Source organism: Apium graveolens, chromosome 3 (assembly GCF_009905375.1).
Source record: "Apium graveolens cultivar Ventura chromosome 3, ASM990537v1, whole genome shotgun sequence".
In the NCBI taxonomy this organism is placed as follows: domain Eukaryota; kingdom Viridiplantae; phylum Streptophyta; class Magnoliopsida; order Apiales; family Apiaceae; genus Apium; species Apium graveolens.
In genome coordinates, this window is record NC_133649.1 from 106,934,691 (window position 1) to 106,939,733 (window position 5,043).

The 5,043-nt window shown below is 37.8% G+C and overlaps 1 non-coding gene across 1 annotated transcript; it reads right to left on the bottom strand.

The window, feature by feature from the left end:
- Nucleotides 1-2,791: 2,791 nt before the first annotated feature.
- LOC141716122 (small nucleolar RNA R71) lies at nucleotides 2,792-2,898 on the bottom strand. The gene has a single exon (XR_012572843.1). It is a non-coding gene; the product is annotated as a small nucleolar RNA R71 (small nucleolar RNA).
- Between the last annotated feature and the right edge of the window lie 2,145 nt (nucleotides 2,899-5,043).

Consider the following 5,043-nt stretch of genomic DNA (forward strand, 5'->3'; position numbering starts at 1 on the left):
GTACATAAATGATGTCTTGTAATTCTGCATAAGTGAAATAGAGTCAAGTGCCAAAATAGCTACCGACGGATGATTAACAAAGCCATCGACGGATGATCAAATGACTATCAACGGATGTTTAATATAGCAGTCGACGGATGATCAATTAAACCATCAACGGATGTTCTGAAAGTCGACGGATGATCATATGAAGAATTCAAACAGTAGTTGAACAGTGAAAGCTGACACACAGCCGTCGAGATGTATACATACACACTGTGGAAGCCCATTAACTGGGTGATAGAGGACGAAAAGCAGCAAAGCTTAAGACTGATAGTTTTTATATTTGTTCAGTCTTTTTGACTTTGTAATCTTGGTATTATATAAACCAAGAGAGTAGCAAATAGAAAAATAACTGAGATAGCTGAGAAACACAAAAACAGAGAAATCTTTGTAAGCAGAATCATTAGCATTTCCTGTATTCTCAGTAGTTCAATTTGTAAGTAGCTGTGAGCATTCCTGCACACAGAGTCCTCTCGATATATTATATATATCTCTGGTGGAATTTTTTAAATCCACCAGAAAGTTTTTTAAGACTCTTGTTTTTAATTACTTATGTTTTGATTCTATTAAGTTTCTATTCCGCATTGTGCTAATCAAAACATTATATCTATATTCGAGTTGATCATTTTTATTTCGAGAAAAAGGTTCACAATTCCATTCAACCCCCCTTCTGTAATTCTTGCTATATTATTAAGGGACTAACATTGTTTGTGTTTTTCATGCATTTTTGTAGTATTTTGTATTTCAGGAATAAATAAGGGATCAAGGAGATTTAGCAGTGCTTTGGTGCTAAATTGGTGTTAAGAAGGTATCTAGGAAGTTTGCTTGTGGAATGCCATCTCAAACCAGTCAAGAAAAAAAATCAGAAGATTTTCCAGAATGTCAGCGCGCCCGCGCTGTGAAGCACTCAGCCACGCCGGGTTGTTAGAGTTGCAACGCGCCCGCGCTGATAAAGCGTGCGGTCGTGCTAGGTCGGGATTTCAGAATCCTGTTGCAAATAGAAGATGGTTTTTCTGGGCTTCTGGATTAATTGGACTGCTATATAATGATAACTTAAGGTCGTTTTTCAGAGAAACATGAAACTGAGCTTAAGGAGAAGACGGCGAGAAGACCTAGGAGCACAAATACAACCAAGGCGAAGAGGATCTAGTTTATTCTTGTGATTCTTTGTTTTAAGTTGTAATCTTGGATGCTAGTTTTCTTGTTTTTTGAACCTATACTCTTGTTTAACGTGCTTTGATTAATTATTCAGTTTTATAAAGACTTAGTTTATTATACCATACTTTCATCGGAACCCACGGTGATGATGAGTTCGGTTATAGGCTAATCGTTATCGTGGGGTCCTAGCGGATTTACTTATGGATTTCAATAGTTAATATGTTTTGATACCTTAGTGTGTGGTGATTGTATGATATCCTAGTATTGGTTGTGCTTATTCGTCTTATGAGCGTCGCGAACTTATAAGATAGCGTGTTAATCTCTATTGAAGTGAAAGTGAATATAGAGGTTTAGAACTTGCCAAGCTAGCATAGGTTCATATATTTGATATGCATGATTCGTATGTAATTTTAACCATCTTACTTGCCCTATATAATCACGATAGATAACTTGTTCATTAAACCGTTATGTTGTCAAATTCTATAGACATATAGGGTCTCAACATAATTGGAGTCTATTCAGCTTCTATCTCTTTTGTGGATGTCTGGTAGTAGGGTATTTGTACAACGAAAGTTGGCGCTTACTAGTTTCGTGTTGTCTGATTAGTGTCATCACCATTGCATGATAAGGTTAAGAACAAAAAGGCTATTGAATAAAGTAGTAATGAAGTTAGAATCTCATATTTGTAATATATAAGTAAATCAACATTTTAATCTCTTAGTTAATTGCATGTTAGTTAATAATCTTAGTTATAAACAATCTCAACTTGTTATCATCTTAGCGTTGAATAATAACCATACCATCGTTGCATAAGTACATTAATTGAAATTAACCTAAACCAGTCTCTGTGGGAATGAACTAGAATTAATTCTATATTACTTGCGATCGCGTATACTTGCGTGAATATTAGTGCGTGTTTTCGTCCTAACAAGTTTTTGGCACCGCTGCCGGGGACTCGGTGTTAATTTTTAGTTTATGTGCTTGTCATCAGTGGTCATTAAAGTTCACTAACTCGGATATTGTTACTTACTTGGGTACTTATTATATTTCAGGTACTCTAGAGAGCGTGTATGCTAACGCGTTCTCGATCTCGCAAGAGAACACTGGATAAAGCGGAGGAAGTAGTTGAAGAAGTACTTGTTGAAAAGAAGGCTGAAGAAGCTTTTGTTGATGAGAAAGTTGAAGGAGAAGTTCTAGTCATAATGGGAGATCAAACAGCGAATCCTAAGGCTTTGATGGACTATTCTAAGCCGAAGATCAATGATATTCAGTCTAGCATTATCAGGCCAGCCATCGCGGCTAACACCTTTGAAATCAAGTCGATCACGATTCAGATGATACAGATTTCAGTTCAGTTTGGGGATTCTCTTATAGAAGACCCAACATGCACATCAGGGATTTCATCGAGATCTGCGACACTTTCAAGTTCAATGGAGTTACTGAAGATGCTATAAAGTTGAGGCTTTTCCCATTCTCTCTGAGGGATAAGGATAAGTGTTAGTTGCATTCTCTACCACCAGGCTCTATTACTACTTGGGATGATCTGGCTCAGAAGTTTCTCAGTAAATTCTTCCCTATGGTGAAGACTGCTACAATCAGGAATACTCTTACTCAATTTACGCAGCAAACAGGAGAATCTTTGTGTGAGGCTTGGGATCGCTACAAGGATATGCTCAGGAAGTGTCCTCATCATAGGATGCCTGACTGGATGTTCATTAATTGTTTTTATAATGGGTTGGGTGCAACTTCTAGACCCATGCTTGATGCAGCATCAGGAAGAGCCTTATGGGCTAAAATCTATGATGAATCTTATGAATTGATTGAACTGATGGCTGCTAATGAATACCAGAACCCAACTAAAAGAATGCCTCAAGTCAAAGTAGCAGGAATTCTGGAAGTAGATACAGCTATTGCTATAGCTGCTCAACTTCAGGATATGACGATGAAGGTGGATTCTTTGGCTAATTTTGGAGTTAATCAGATCACTAGTGTTTGTGAGCTTTGTGCTGGTGCGCATGAGACGGACCAGTGTGCTATTTCTAGTGAATCAGCTCAGTTCATGAGCAACTTTCATATGTCGCAGCAACCAGCTCCAACTACCTATCATAACAACATCAATCATCCTAACTTCAGCTGGAGCAACACTCAGAATACGGTGCAACAGCCTTATCAGCAGTATGCAGCTAAGTAATACAACCCTCCTGGTTTTCAACAGCCGCAATATGCACTAAGACAACAACTCCAACTTCAGCAGCTACAACAATCTAATGAAAACTCTGAATTAGAGGAGTTGATGTTCATGTGCAAGAGCCAAGCGGATTCTATTAAGACCTTAGAGAATCAAATTGGGGAAATTGCCCATGCCTAGTACACTCCCTAGTGACACTAAATTTCCAGGCAAGAGGGAAGCTAAAGAGCAGGTCAAGGCAATCACATTGAGGTCTGGGAAGGTTGCAAATCCCGAAAAATCTCCAGTTCCGGAAGTTGAAGTTATGGATGAAGAAGAAGTGCAGAAGGAAGCAGAAGTGGAACCAAGAAAGACAGCTGTTGTTAACACTCCTCCTGAGGGTAATACAGGGGAAAAATAGGTATATCATCCACCTCATTTTCCTAAGAGGTTGCAGAAGCAAAAGCTGGATAAGCAATTTTCTAAGTTCTTGGAAGTTTTCAAGAAACTTCATATCAACATACCTTTCGCTGAAGCTCTTGAACAAATGCCTAGCTATGCGAAGTTTATGAAAGGTATTCTCTCTAGGAAAGTGAAGCTCGATGACTTAGAGATTGTCGCTCTTACGGAGGAATGCAGTGTTGTGCTGCAACAAAAGTTGCCTCTGAAGCTTAAAGAACCTGGAAGCTTCACTATTCCTTGCACCATCGGAAACTTGTCATTCGACAAGTATTTATGTGATTTGGGAGCTAGCATCAATCTGATGCCTTTGCCTGTCTTCAAGAAGTTGGATTTGCCTGATCCAAAGCCTACTTATATGTCCTTACAGTTGGTTGATCGCTTACATATCCATGAGGCATTGTGGAGGATGCCTTGTTCAAGGTGGACAAATTCATCTTTCCTGCTGATTTTGTAATTCTTGACTTCGAGAAGGATAAGAAAATTCCCATTTTCTTAGGAAGACCTTTCTTCGCTAATGGCCGAACCTTGATAAATGTGCAGGAGGGTGAGCTCACTATGCAAGTACTGGATCAGGATGTGACGTTCAATGTTTTCAATGCCATGAAATTCCCTATTGAAAATGAGGAGTGCTTAAAGGTGGAATTGGTTGATTCTGTGGTTACTTCAGAACTTGATCAATTGATAAGGTCAGATGCCTTAGAGAAGGCCTTGTTGGGGAATTCAGATAGTGAAGATGATGAAGGTTGTAATATCCAGGACATAGCGGGTAATTATTTTATTGATAAATAATTATTATGTGATTATATTATGATTTTTGGTGAATTATCTGATGATTAGTGTTGTTATGTGGATGTTTATATGTGGTAAAATATAAGTATGTTAATTTTATTATATCCAGAATAAAATATAGATAATTAAGGTATTTTTCTGGAAATTTTTGGTGTATTATATGATTTTATATTGATTTATGAATTTATTAATTATTTTCTGAATAATTACAAAACTATTTTATAAAGCCGGGAATCGTCCAACCTCAGCCGTCTTTTACGTTTTTACAACCTGAAACTCTTCCGAAAAATCCTTCCTAACCTAATCTGGTAATTCCAGACATTTTCCGTGTTTTGACTTTTTCGATCCGGATTACGGTTTGACCCGGCGTAATATTTTCGATACGCTAACCCTTTTCGATAACATTATCTTTGTACAAACCGTTT